The sequence below is a fragment of the Protopterus annectens genome, chromosome 1.part2 (genome assembly GCF_019279795.1).
Source record: "Protopterus annectens isolate FY-2018-M chromosome 1.part2, PAN1.0, whole genome shotgun sequence".
NCBI classification, from domain to species: Eukaryota; Metazoa; Chordata; order Ceratodontiformes; family Protopteridae; genus Protopterus; species Protopterus annectens.
The window spans coordinates 930927707-930942858 of record NC_056727.1 but is presented as its reverse complement, the minus strand read 5'-3'; the positions used below and the strand labels follow the sequence as shown (position 1 = coordinate 930942858).

At 42.7% G+C, this 15152-nt stretch overlaps 1 protein-coding gene across 8 annotated transcripts in view; it reads right to left on the bottom strand.

Moving 5' to 3' along the window:
• The window catches only part of ENAH (ENAH actin regulator), a 1657477-nt gene that overhangs the window by 869672 nt on the left and 772653 nt on the right, over window positions 1–15152 (bottom strand). The window lies entirely within an intron of this gene.

The following is a 15152-nucleotide window of genomic DNA, read 5'->3' as shown; positions in this document are numbered from 1 at the left end:
ATGTAGTAGCCTTTCCCCTCTGTTCTGTGGGTTGGGGAAGAATGTTGGTAGGTGAATTGCTTGGTTCAATGATACTCTGGAGACCACCTTTGGCATAAAAGTAGGGTTAGTTCTCAAGGACACTCTGTCCTGATGGAAGATAAGGAAGGGCTGTACTGCCATTAATGCCTGTAATTCAGAAACCCTTCTTGCTGAAGTGATTGCAAGCATGAAAGCAGTTTTCCAAGATAAGAACTGTAATTCTGCTGTTGCTGCTGGTTCGAAAGGGGGTAGTGTTAACTTTTCCAGCACAAAGTTAAGGTCCCATGTAGGCAGAGGAGGCTTCCTTGGAGGCTTTACATTTTTAATTCCTCTCAGAAACTGCCTGAGTAGAGGATGAGAGAAGACTGGAGGATCCATGTTGTATTCTGCTGAAATTGCTGATGCATGAATCTTAATGGAGGAGTAAGACAGGCCATTATGGAAAAGTTCTGCTAAGTATTCCAGGATGTTAGCTATGTTTGCTAATGATACATTTTCTCCTTTTGCTGCACTCCAAATGAGGCATCTTTTCCATTTGGCTGAATAAGTCTTCCTTGTGGAGGGTCTGCGAGCCTCCAGGATAATGTCTTTAACCCTCTGAGATAAATCTGTGTTATTTTGTTTTATGTAATATTCCAAGCGGCTAGCTGCAGTGTTTTTAAGTTTGGATGTAGGATCTTGTAGTTGTTCTGTGTTAGCAGTAAGGGAACTAGAGGTAGAGGCCATGCGTGTGTCCGAGACATACTCCTCAGTAGCGGGTACCAATGCTGCCTCGGCCAGTCGGGAGCTATCAGGATGATCCTTGGGTGATCTTCTTTGATCTTCAGTAGCACTTTGTGCATCAAAGGAAGAGGTGGGAATGCATATGCTGTCAGGTTTTCCCAACTGAAGGATAGGGAGTCCACCTTCCAAGCAAGTGGGTGGTAAGTCCTTGTGCAGAATTTCCTCAATTGGTGGTTGTGTGGGGATGCAAACAGGTCTATTTCTGGTAGTCCCCATTTCTTTGTAATGGATTTGAAGATGTCTGGATGCAGCATCCATTCGTGGGCATCCGTGGTAGTTCTGCTTAAGGTGTCTGCTAGTATATTTTCTTTTCCTGGCACAAATATGGCTTGGAGTTGAATGTTGAGGTTCAGGGCCACATCCCACAGGTCCATTGCCATCTGGCATAGAGGATATGTGTGTGCCTCCCTGTTTGTTGATATACCACGACTGTGGTGTTGTCCGTCCTTATCAGCAAATGACCCTGTTGAAGAAACGGTCTGAATGCCTGTAGCGCCTGTTTCACTGCCAGCATCTCTTTTTGATTTATGTGTAGGTTCAGCTGGTCTTGTGTCCATAGGCCTTGTATACACTTGTCCACCATGTGTGCCCCCCAGCCTAGGTTTGAGGCGTCCGTGGCGATAGTCTGGCTTGGGCGAGGTTTGTGGAAAGGCAGTCCTCTGTTCAACTGACAGGCCTGAGCCCACCACAGGAATTCTTGTTTCAGGCATGGAATTATTGGAATCTGGGCTTCTAGACTGTGTTTGTGTTGATACCATATATTCCTTAGGTACCATTGCAACTTCCTCATGTGCAGCCTGGCATGTGGAATCAATATTATGCAGGATGCCATGTAACCCAGGACTTGCAGGACTTTCCTTGCAGTAAGCTGGTTCTGTGTTGTTAATGCCATGAAATAGAGTGGTAGTTGCTTTTGCTTTTCTGCTGTGAGAAATGCCATTTGATTTGAAGTGTCCAGTTCTGCACCCAAGAATGTTATCCTTTGGGATGGTATCAGTCTTGACTTTTTCATGTTGACTGTGTATCCCAGGGCTTGCAGTAGTTGTATAACCTTTTCTAAATCTTTTGTTAATTTGGTCTTGTTGTCCGCTTGTATTAGGCAGTCGTCCAGGTATGGATAAATCTGAATTTCCTGAAGCCTGCAATGAGCAATTACTGATGCCAGGCATTTCGTGAATACTCTGGGCGCAGTAGATAAGCCAAAGGGCAATGCTGAGAATTGATAATGCTCTGATCCTGCAAGAAATCTGAGGTATCTTCTGCAATCTGGTCGTATAGGGACGTGCAGGTATGCCTCCTTGAGATCTAGAGTCACCAGCCAAGACTCCTTGCCCAGCATGGGAAGAAGTTGCTGTAGGGTCAGCATTTTGAATTTTGGAACAATGAGATATGTGTTCAGAGCGGACAGGTAGAGAATAGGCCTCCATTGGTTTTCTTTCCTTGGTACCAGGAAAAGTCTTGAGTAAAATCCTTGTCCTTGTTCCATAGGCGGTACCTTTTCTATAGCTCTCATCCTTAGTAAGTGATTGATTTGTCCTAGAGCGTTTGTTTTTTGGTTTGGTGGTAGGTTTGGCATTCCTCTCTTTTCTGGTAGTGTGTGGAAGTGAAACCTGTAGCCTTTGTCTATTGTCTGTAAAATCCATTTGTCTCCTGTAATGTAATGCCAGTTTACGGAAAATAAGGCTAGCTTTCCACCTAAGGGTGCTTCCAGTTGTTCCCTGGTAGGCGGTATCAGAGTCAAGTCATTATGTCTGTCCTGTGGAAGTGGTAGTAGCTGGGTCTGTGGCAGTGCTTCTGTGGTTGTTAGGCTGCCACTGACGTCCCCTATAGGCACCTCTGGATTGTCCTCTGCCTCTTGGGCGTCTATTTCTGCCTCTCTGTGCCCTGGAAGTATCTGGAAAGGACCAATTCTTCGAAGGCCAATTTCTACTAAACCTCGGAGGCTGGACCTGTAAGAAATCCTTGACTGTTTGGACAGATTTTGCTTTTTCTTCCACCTTCTTTAGCACTTGCAGTGCAGGGGAGCCAAACAAACTTTGTTTCTCCATGGGAGCATCTAGGAGCTTTGACTTTACATGGTCTGGTAAGGATTGCTCTTTTAACCACGCATGCCTTCTGATCACTGTTCCAGTCATAGCTGATCTAAAGGAAGCCTCCAGTGCATCATAGCCGCATTTTAAGGAATGATTACTGACCTGCTGAGTGTTATGTACCAAATCCTGAAGGGACTTATGCTCTATAGGTTCAGGAGAGGACAGTTTTTTATTTAGCTGGTCTAACAAAAATTCCTGATACTGAATCATGTGGAATTGACAGTTTAAGGCCCTAGCGAAAGAGTAGCAGAAGTATAAACTTTTTTACCCCATCTCTCTAATGCTCTAGATTCTCTTTCAGAGGGGAGGGGGTTTTTGGCAGAGGCAGCTGCTACAGCTTTGGGGCCCTGTGAAATGGTTTCAGGATCTGCAATAGGAGCCTTATACAAGTGAAAGTGTGTGTCCGGGACCCTGTAATATCTGTCGGGCTTAGCAGGGGCCGGGGAAGAGAGTCAGGGGCAGTACAGGCATCATTAAATGCATCATCCACAACTGCTAGTACTGGAGGAATGGCTAAAGGCCTATGCTGTGGTAAATGTAAAAAGGTCCTAAGCCTTTTCCTTGAATCTGAAAAATCCTGGCCCTGCCATTGAAATTGCTCTCTCATAGCAAGTAAGGTTTCCCCAAAAGAAAATTCCTCAGGAGGAGAGGCAGAAGGAATGGAGTCTTCTGCATCAGAATCCTCATAAGGAGAATAAGGGCCTTCTGGAGGATTTGAGTTTCCTGAATCATCCGAGGAATAGTCTGTAGAAACTGGATCCGGAGGCTCTGCTCTAGGCCTCTTCTCTGGAGGGGGTTGAGAGGCCCTGTCTGGGTGAGGTTGGGATCCCCTGATCAAAGAAATGAGATCCTCAGTCAGGCTGAGCATTTGGGAACTAGAGGTAGGCCTGTGTGAAGGGGTTTTAGCAGGCAAGGCCTTAGAAAATTTAGCTGCTTTAGCCCTAGAAAAAGCCTTGATAGACATAGATGCAGGGGGCCTAGCAGCTCCACGTGCAGGAGTAGATATATCTAAAGGAATAGTATCTGATAAATCCTGGGTGCCTGCTACAGCAGGGGAAATTTCAGTAGCAGATTCAGCCAAGCTTGAGGCCTCGGCTGTCGGAGGCATGCTTTCGGCCGAAGGAAGAACCGAGGACTCTGTTTCAGCCGAAACCGGGACACTCGCGGTAGGCTTAACCGTGGTTTCGGCCGAAACCGCGGACCGCGAGTGTCGGTCCTTTTCCCTACGCTTTTTAGCTAATTGTGAAGTCGGAGTCTCCGACGGCATTTTGTAAGCAAAAGCGGGACCAAAAAACTCCTCTGCAAACTCCGACCGACGTCTAAGTGTCCGTCGGTTGAAGGAAGCACAGGCTAGACAAGCTGATACGTCGTGGTCTGGGCCTAAGCAAGGAAGGCAGTAAGAGTGGAAATCCTTATGAGGTATTTGTTTCCCACAAGTTAAACAATTATTTACTTTTTCTGACATCGGCTGAGGCAAGAAAGAGTCCCCAACGGGGTACTTAGCTTTTTTAGAAGTCTTCGGTAGTAGAAATCTCTGGATCTGACCGACCGGCACTTGCGAACAGCTTCTGCTTCAGGCACCGCGCGGCAAGAAAGACTGAGGAAAATGGTGTCGGCTGATGCCTTTATACCCAATTCACTGCAGCTATGACGTCGGGTGAAGTGCGACATCAGCCGAGGCCAGACCCAGACTTTGGAATCCGGCCGACCGAAGGGCTGCCTGAGGCAGGACAACCCATATGTTAGGACTGCAGATGCATTCTTGAAGGACATCCTTGCCCCCATTCTTCTTCTGGGACAGGTTGAATAGCCCTGATGCTTAGAAGAGAGAGAACTTGCTTTTGAACCTCTGCCCACTGATTTGGGGGGTAGGTCTGGCCAATCGTTTGGGGGTTGGTAAGGAGTGAAAGTGGAATCTGTATCCTTGGGAAACTATATTTAAAACCAATTTGTCCTGGGTAATGCGTTCCCAATTTTTTGCATGCAGGGAGATCATTCCCCCTTAAGAAACAGTCAGTTGAGCAGGGCTTGGAAGGTTTAAAGTTAAGTCATTGAGACAGTTTACCATGGGGGGAGTCTTACTACTCCCTGCTTTGGAAGTGGGTGCCCTCCACTGCTTAGGCCTGTGAGTACCTTGGGACTGAATCCTGGGTGTTCTGCTGGTTCTGGGTTTGGACTGAGAAGGCCTGGAAGAGGCAAGAAAGGATCAATTCTTAGAGGGCCAATACCTACTAAATCTGGGAGGCTGCACTTGCAAGAAATCTTTAACAGTTTGCATAGATTTAGCTTTTTCCTCCATATTTTTAAGTACTTCTGCGTTGTTGCCAAACAGGCGGTCTTGGTTTAAGGGAGCATCCAGTAATTTAGCTTTAACATGATCTGGCAAAGATTGCTCCTTAAGCCAAGCATGCCTTCTAAGTACAGACCCAGTGACAGCAGCCCTACAATATGCCTCTAATGAATCAAAACCAAACTGCAAAGTATGTTTTCCAACTTTTTCAGCAGAATGCATTAAATCCTGTAATTCTTTATTTTCAGCACAGTCAGGAATTAACATCATTTTCTGTTTAAGCAATCCAATAATATGCTGCTGATAATTTAACATATGAAACTGGCAGTTTAAGGCCCTAACGGCCAAATCTGCAGAAGTGTATACCTTCTTAACCCATCTATCAGGCGCCCTGGAGTCTCTATCAGAGGTGGTAGGGTTTTTGACAGTAGTAGCCTTAATGCCCTTGGGTCCCTATGAAATAGTCTCAGGATCCGCAGTAGGATTTTTAAAGAGGAACTTGTGAGAGTTAGGTACCCTGTAATACCCATCAGGTTTTCTGGGAGCAGGAGGTAAAGTGTCAGGGGCCAGACTAGATTCTCTGAGAAGGCATCGTCTACAATGTCCAGTACAGGAGGGATAGCCAAGGGCCTGTGTTGAGGCAGGAGTAAGAATTCCCTAAGCCTCTTTTTGGAGTCAGAGTAATCCTGTCTTTCCCAGCAGAAATGCTCCCTAAGAGTATGCAAGGTTTCAACAAAAGAGAAATCCTCTGGAGGGGAAGCAGAGGGAATGGAGTCCGCTGCATCAAAATCCTCAAAGGTAGATAAGGGCAAATCCTGTTCATCAGAGGAAATAGAAATTTCAGAATCCTGATCATTAGGAAAATCAGTCCTACATCTCTTAGAGGGAGAAGGGTGGCTTCCCCTAATTAGAGTAATAAGGTCTTCAGCCATTCTTATCATTTGTTTTTTAGGCATAGGGACCATGTGGTCTGGGCGTCAGTTTTCTGCACATGGATCGAGTTTTAGGCCTTGTAGAAGAAGATGGCGTTGGTTTAATATGCAAGTCAGTAGGCCTAAATACACCCAAAGCCGGTGCTTGCACAGCGGCTCCAGACCTATCCAAGGTAGAGACATCTGCAGTTTCCACAGTCGAAGAAGCATCTCGCAGCATACCGGGCTCTGAATGGGTCTCAGTAGAGGTCCGTGAATCTGAAGTAGCGTGCATCAGGGGCTGCGAAAGCGCCTGAGTACCGGTGAACTGGTGACTAGCTTAGGAGAAGCGTCATCAGCAGCTTTGGACCTATGCAGTCTGTCTCGGTCTTTATCTTTGCATTTTTTCGGAATGTCGGTAGTCGGGTGGCTTACCGAAGCCATTTCTGAACAACTGAACAGAGTGCCAAAATATTTAGATGCGAAAATGAACTGACGACGAATAGTACGAGGTTTGAATAAGACACAAAACCGACAGCAAAGTACATCGTGCTCTGGGCCTAAGCAAGGAATGCAGTACGAATTAAATTTTTTGTGGTATTTGCTTTCCACAAGAAATACACTTGTTAACTTTTGCTGACATCGGTTTAGAACAAGAAAAAGGATCCCCAATGGGGTACTTAGCTTAGTTGAAGACTTCGGATCTGAAACTCGAAAACGAAAATTTCAGGAGTACGCTGACCAGCACTTGCGTACTGCTTCTGCTTCGAGCGCCGCACGGCAAGAAAGACTGATTTAATGGCATCGGCTGCATGCTTTATACCCCTGACTACCTGACGTCATGGAAGATGAGACAGCAACCGACGCAGGACCCAAGACTTTGATAATCAGGCCGACTGAGGGCTACTTGCAAGCAGATAACCCAAATGTGATGACTACAACAGTGAAACATGAAGAACATCTGCAGCCCTCCAAAGCCTGTCCAGTTACTATTTAACTCAGCTCAACCAACAACAAAGGATCTTTACATAAGTTACTTCAGTAGTCTCCTCTGCACATTAACTCAATTACAAAGAACCAAACCAAAGACCACTATCAAAGGGATTTTCACATTATCCATTCCCACACTATTAAAGAATGGGAAGAGAAGTGGTCTGCAAACCCCTTGCTCCCATCTTTAACTTGTCGCTTCCCAAAACATTTCCTGACAAATTTAAAGATGCAGTTATCATCTGAACCTTGTAACATCCAAAGCCTTGCCTCATTATAAATCATGACCCTGCGAAAATACTTGAAAAAGTCATTTACAATCAAATCCGGTAATGCCAAACAACATAAACCTAACCTTTACAGTTACGTCACCGTTTCTATAGACAAGCAGTTATACCTGTTGCAAAGGGAATTCAGTACGAACGCCCATTTCTTTTCTTATTATTCATTAAAGACTTCCCCTGGGAGTTACCTGCCTACTTTATGCAAATTACAGAGCTCTCAGTAACACTAGTAGTTCAGCCTGAGGACTGAATAATAATCTGTGAAAAGACTTTGACAGTTTATGGAACTGGCTACAGAAAAACAAGTTATGTCTAAACACCACAACAGTTATTGGATAAAACCGAGAGTCTATTTCAGACTAAATCCTAAACCTGAAAGGCTTACTAGACCACCCTGTCCACACTGTCGCCCAACAAAAAGATTTAAAAATAAAAGATTTAAAAATAAAAGATTTAAAAATAAAACCCGGGATCACACCTCTCAACAACTGTCCCTGATTGACTCCAAAATTTACCTCTGTCCCTCCTAAAACCAGTGATTCTTAGAGGAAGGGCGGTGAATTACACTCAGTAAATAATGGCAGTACGTACGAGTTATAGATTTCTTTTATTTCACAAAATGTACTGTAATTGATATTTTTATCCTGTCAATGTCTCAAGTTAATAGTATTAATGTTTTAAAAATGTCCCTGATTTTTTTCTGGGTTTCTCCCCAATTCTGTTGAAACATGTCCCAGATAATTTGAGAGCTATGCCCAGGATCAATGTCCGTCACTCCTACCGCACCCTGAAAACCAGCACCAAAGGTACCAACTCATCTTAAGGCTATTATAAGATTACCCACATTCTAAAAAGGTTAGACAAGCCATCACCTTACTGATGACCTATCTAGATTATCCTCTGCCCAGCATCCTCCTTCCGGCATCCCCAAACACTGATACTTTACAAATGCCAAACAAAGTGAGAGTATGTGTGTGTTTTTTGTTTACCCATTTTGCCAGCTCCATGATGTCACAGATGGCTACAGCCCTGTCTACTGTACAGGTAACCAGGGTATGATTAAGCAGCTCGGGTGCCTCCAGGAGCTGGCTGGAGAAGATGATTGTAGACTGCTCACTTGTCCTGGGAGGTGGCAAGGAGGCAATTATGTCTCTCCACACATTTGACACCTATTGAGAACAGAGCACTAAGGTGCTCACGTACTGGAGTTCAAGCCTGCCAAGAATGCATGTAGATTGGAAGATCACAATCTTGGAGGGGCTGCTGATGGGGGAGAGGGTGTTCCCAAAGGTAGAGGGTAGGTTAACCCACAGGACTAGCAAGCTGGCCTGCTCCCTATGACTAGACTTTCACTAGCAACAGAGGGATGATCAGTAGGGTACTCCCCTAGCCCAGGTATGCCCAGTTGCCATCTTCCACTACCAACAAACGGACTGAACAGGCGCAGGGAGAGGAAGCAAACATTTACCCATTTCAGTTCATATAATAAACACCAGTGCACAATTAATAGATCAAACTGACTACAAAAAGCACCATGGCAACTTTCGTATTAAACTCAATTAATGAAAGCTACTGCTTGAACCAGGAAGGCAGGAGATCATGGTACTTTATAGAATGGGGAAGCAAGCAACCTGAGGAAGTTTCAGATGCTAAATGGTCCTAAATGCCTGACTCCATCCAACCTAATATTGCCTGCACATGGAGAGCTACCATATCAGACATACAAGCCCCCCCAAAAAACAAGAACAAACTGAAATGTGTGAAACTCAAGCACAAACAGAAAGGCAAGTTCCACAAAGCATACCAGAAACAAAACATAAAAGGTACACACACACACACACACACACACATATATATATATATATATAGCCTGCCATCTTGATCCTTCAAAAAAAAAAAAAAAAAAAAAAAAAAAGTAGATCAAAGCAAAACATGGAAAAATATATACAATAACACCTATAGAGAAAGATGTGTCTACTTGTCCCTGCAACACCTCATCACTTGAAACTGAAACATCCCTTAACCTCCATGTTCCCTCCACGGATCATAAGGCAGACAAACTACTGCAGACACTGAATAAGAAGCCCCAAACCCTGGCATATCATTACCCAGTGTAATAACTGAACAGCTGAAATCCCAAGTATGCCAAGTACGTCACAAAATAAAATCACCAGCCAACCGCAAAAAATCGTGCCCACACTCCCCAATGTCAAACTTTAAAACGATTTTATAACAATAAATAAAAAAAGCAAATTAAACATTCTAAACCAAAATGAAAGAAAATATTAACTCCCATCTGATGGCCAAAGAAGCCACATGTGCAAATGTCCCATTCATGGATTTTTTTTTTTTTTTTTTTGAAGTGCTCTACTTACAATCCAAAACCAGGAAAAGAAACTAGTTATTTGGCAGCTTTTAGTCTAATGTTCCTTAAATATACGAAAAACGTCAAATCCTTATATTACTGAAATGCAGATGAAAAGAGCGAGTGTAAATGGGCTGTATGGGTTTGCCCTGTCCATTCTTGAGTAAAGTGTCCAGACACCATTTTGTACTATCAACTTTCTAAGAGCAATATTTAAAATCTGCACCTGATGTTGGGCCTAGGTTTTGCATTAGCATTCACTTTCTGAAGTACTGGAAGTCTGAAATTCAACTGTTCATCATTATTTAGTGAATTCATTCCTCACTCATTTGGCAGACAACCAGAAATTTTGAGAAACAGATCAAAATTAATTCTGGACAGTTAAGATGTATTACCAGCCTTGGGGTCCCTCTCTAGACAACTTAAAGCTTCAAAGTGCAAACATATAGTAGTTCTGTTACATAGCAATTTTTCATTTCCCTCACCTTTACTGATTGTCTAATCCTGTTTGTTACTGTTTCTACATACATTTTATAGCAGTATTTTGCTTTCTGCTGTACTACTTTCTCTGTCAAGATTTGTTTATTCCTCTATTTTTGTACCTTCTGTCTGTCATGCTGCATTTATGTATATTCCTTTTTTATTCTACTTTCTGAATGAAAAAAGGTACTAGTGGTCAGTTTGCCAACCCGGTGTAAATAAATGTAGAAAAGAACACAAACTCTTTCAGGAAAATGGAACAGTATTCAAAAAACTGCACCAAATATAAAAAAGATGTCATCTGAGCTAAAATCAGAAGTAAACAAATTGTACAGAAGTTGAATGTATTTTCTGAACACCTTTCTCATGTTACACCAGGTCCATAATGCCTGCTGAAGACTTCGCAAACTGAGGTGGATACTACCAATCTTCCAACTAAAGCCACCATAGACGAAGTGATCTGGCTATATCTTGCTAACAGCAAAGCTAAGGAGTACACCAAGACCGTCACAGTGGTCTCTGTTCAGAGCAGTTTTCTTTTTTATTCATGAATAAACAAGACTGCGGAATGCGATTGGGACATCTCCTGCTGACATGCCCTGGTGACATCTTTACCAGGTGCAAAACCCCCTCAACTGGCTTTGCTCAACCAGGAAAAGCAGTGACTGAATACTCAGATCTCCTAACTTTGTAATGGACAGTAAACTCAGGCACCTTGCAAAGAAGGCTTCAATCTGCAACTTTTATCCATTAGTATGTTCTTTTCTGTCACTAGTCACAGTTCATGGCCACAGGTGAGGGATGGGGCCACTGTCTACAGAACAGCAGATAAAAATAGATATTTGTACTATGGCACAGCTCTCTCCTTATCAGTTACCCACCTGCAGTGGTACTGTTTTAACTGCATCTGTACACTGATCTGTCTCCTGGTCCCTCTAACTTCATTTGTGAACAGGACCCCAAAATACTTTAATGCCTCTAAGTGAGGTAGCTCCTCTTCCTCACCTGCAGACAGCAATCCTCTTAAACTTTGACAATTTTACTGATGCACACAATTCACCAACATTACAACACAATTGCTTCTTTTAGCACAGACTTCCACTGGCAGAGGTTACACAGACTTCTGTTTCAGAGCCCACTGCTCCTACTTCAGTCAGTCTCTTCTTTCAGCAACAGTACCCTAACAAAAGTATTCCGGACACTTCTGGATTTTTTCCAAAATGACATCTGCCATACAAGAATCACCCTAATCTTAAAAGTTGCAGGTTACTAGCTGACTTCATACACCTGAAAGCCTCAGCTTAAATATACTAGTTCTCATTACTCTGCTCAAATGCTTTCCCCCCACACAAAAGGTACTCATTTCTAACTAAAAGTTCCAATAAACCCTAATTTAAATGCTGTCTTAGACAGATGCACCTGTCCTAGCCTGTGTCCCTTACCTGCTTTGCACCATCATCCTATATTACATATTTTACATTAAACAGCCAAATCATATATTTAGTGAGGATACAGATTTGTTTTCTTTATGAGGCACATACACATCAGCTGTCCTCCGTCCTTGAATATTTTCAGTAATACACAACCACAAGTAGTACTGGGGTCAGGTGTCACAATCGAGGTGCAACGAGTTTTGTGCAAGTACATTGCAGCCATTTTGTGTCATATGTATTACATAAATGCAGGACTGTGAATGAGACTGCAGTAATGGGCTATTAATACATCATTTAAGTCAAGATACTGCGCTTGAAAAGAAGACATTTTAAACTCCTTGAAGTGGAAGGTGAGCATTACGTATCATTCACAAAATGTATTGCTTAAATCTGCAGCTTGCAGTTATTTTGCAATACTTAATAACCCGGTTGGAAAATTCCAAAAAAGCTTAAATGTGAGATAACTGTTCTGAAGGCAGTATCTACTACATGAGGCATGATGCAGCTCCAGTTGTTTTTAAACAGCACCTATTTACTGAAATGAGTCATTTTTCAGGTCTGCACATCCATGAAGTGAAAACATCTCTATAGTTCATTGAATGCACTTAGCAAAATGCCTTTCGCTATCATTTTCTTTACTTTCCACCCACACTGAGGGCCAGAAACACTTCACTTTCCCCACAATTAACTGGATAAGCATTTTTGGAGAATAAGTGAATATGCAAATATAATACATCTCATTTAGATGACCATGTGGATTTTCAGTATGCATGGAGAAGTTGATACATTTGTTATACAGGGCCTTAAGATTTTCTCTTTAGGTACTCGGCTATGTTTTATATCTTATATGACCCTGAATACAGTCACTTAAATTGACTCTTCCTCTCCGCATTCTTCTGTACAAAACCGGTTTTGAGGTGCTTTTGAATGTGTTAAGCTCATTGTTCTAATCTGTATTCACTCGGTGTAACCATACTGTTGTTGCCTTTTGGCCCAGGTTTTAGCTGAAGAGTCCATGGATCAGCCGACCTACTCCATCCACAAGTTAATTTCATAAAAGTCTGCAGAGCCCCCCCCCATTCAACTCAGGAAGAACCATAAGAGTCTGATGCAGTGTTTGGAGACCACATTATAAAGCTGCAGAATTGTCACAACTTGGGATTCTCTGATGAAATTTACGATTCATATGAACTGCTGTTACTTCGGTTAGTGGATTTTTGAGCCCTTCCCCAGCATGCTGTCATAATATATACAACTAATCATCAAGAAGCTGACACACTGTTGAATATGCACATGTTAAGATATTACTGTAATGAGAACTAGCAACAGTGGTGTTCCGCTGACTTGGCAATTGACTTGCCACTTGGGGAGGTGGAAGTAAGCAGCCAATAAAAGTTTGTTCAAATTGGGATGATTTGGAGGGAGCTCTGACATGGAAATGGCATGTGGTGGACTGCAAAGAAATGACCTAGAACTAAGGGATCCTGGGCTCTTAGCACATTAACATCAACAAAACAGTTAAACTCACAATGGAATAGTACTAGGAGGCACATCCCAAAAAAAAAAAGAAGAGAAGAAACAAAGCCCCCACTCTGCTTACATGATGGAGATGATTTTTCCCAATATAAAACATGAGGAAATAAGGAAAGATATCCAAAGTGGTTGAAGTATTTCTTGGGAATCTGCACAAATGCTCCATAACACTATCTACACAGTTTCCTGTGTTTTAGGTACCTAAATAAAGTCAAAGTTAGCGAGGTGTTTGGCAAATTCCAAAAGAGCTCAGCAATGCTTGGGTGTCCTTGTCTGTGCCTCTGAAGTGACTTCCTTGTGTCACACACCTCCAGGAGCTAGGAGAGTTAACTACTGATTTCTTATTTTATTTATACATTTATCTGTACTTAAAGCTGAAATTACTGTATTTGCTCAAACTGCCTTGCTATTGGTCTGACTGACTTATCTAGCTAGTTTGTTAAAGTTGTATCACAGACTCTCAAGCAAACCATTATGTGCTTTTACATTACGTGGACTGGGATATTCCATCTAGGAAGTAGGTGGTAGCCTGGTCTAGTTGCATTGGAAAACACCGGAGAAAGCTGTAAGCTACAGAAATCTACAAACCTTGGTGACTTGCCTGTGCTTCAAGAAATGCTTCTACTGAATCCAGTACCATCCAGGCAAAGTTCTCAAACTGTATTATTGCACTTGTTTTTTCACTGTTTATGTGACTGCAGCTTGTAATTTGCAAATTTCTGAGCTTTTAAAGTGCATTTTGTGGAACAAATCTTTTTCTCTTTTACTGTTTGGTACTTGAACTGTTTTGCCTTGTAATCACCTTGTAAAAGGGTGATTTAGCTAGGGAATAAGTTGTTTGTTGTTGCATCACACTTGAGGGTCCTTTTTTTGTGCTTTTACAACAAGAGGACTAATGTCATCCATCTTGTGGCAGATTGTGTTTGACTAGTCTACCTGAGCTGGGAAGCACTCCAGAGGGTCTCAAAGTGTAGTCGTCTATTGGCTAGAGGCTCAGGAGTTAATTTACAAAAGCAGGAATGAAAGTGAAATACGTGTGTTTACACATAGCTGGTCACAAGACGGCAACGGCTGGCAGTGTCCTGTACAAATGCAAGCTCCTGAACAGTCACATTTACCTGTAAAACTAGTACTATGATTGTTACCTGCAATTTAGTGACTCGCTGTGTGGAGTAAAGTTCAGAGCAGCTAGTTTGCATGTCAGATCCCTAACCCTAGAGAACATCCTAGGAGACCTTCTGTCAAACCCTAACAGCTTCCACCCAATATGAGTCCAGACAACATGGATATGCAATTTTCAAATGTCTCCGTAGACAGCTTGATAGATATGGACATCCTGAGACAATGTAACAATTGTCATGTTCAATAACAATCTTTTAATCCTTAAAGAAGCAGAGTATGCGAGAGATGTACATACACTACTTTCTTGGAGGCAAAAATCTCAAGGTTGTCAATAACACACACGCAGAGAGAAAGAGAGAGAGATCGAGAGACACAGAGCAAGAAAGAGAGACGCATAGAGAGAGAGAGAGATCCAGACAGAGATACACACAGTCCATACACACTGACCATCTCATGCTGATGCACTAAACAGCAATCTTCCCAAACCTCAAAGATCTCCTAAGCCTGCAAACAGCAATGCCCATCAGCAATGTCTAAAGTGTATACCGAAAGCAACACCAAACACTGCACATAAGCCTACACCTAATGGAACCACAAAACAAAGCCCATATGGCAAGCAAACAATTTACCTATGACACTTGTCATAGGGGACACCACTGTATGACATACAGAAGCCCCACTCACCAGAATGGGGAAGATGATGATTATGGTCAGTTGATTATCTGCAGCCAGGATCCAACAGGCTGCACATGCACTCCAGTCATTGCATCAGAGGTCCCAGTACAATTCTATCATAGCCCATACAGGCTTAAATGACCTGAGACCTCTCTCTCTTTCTAGGACTAAA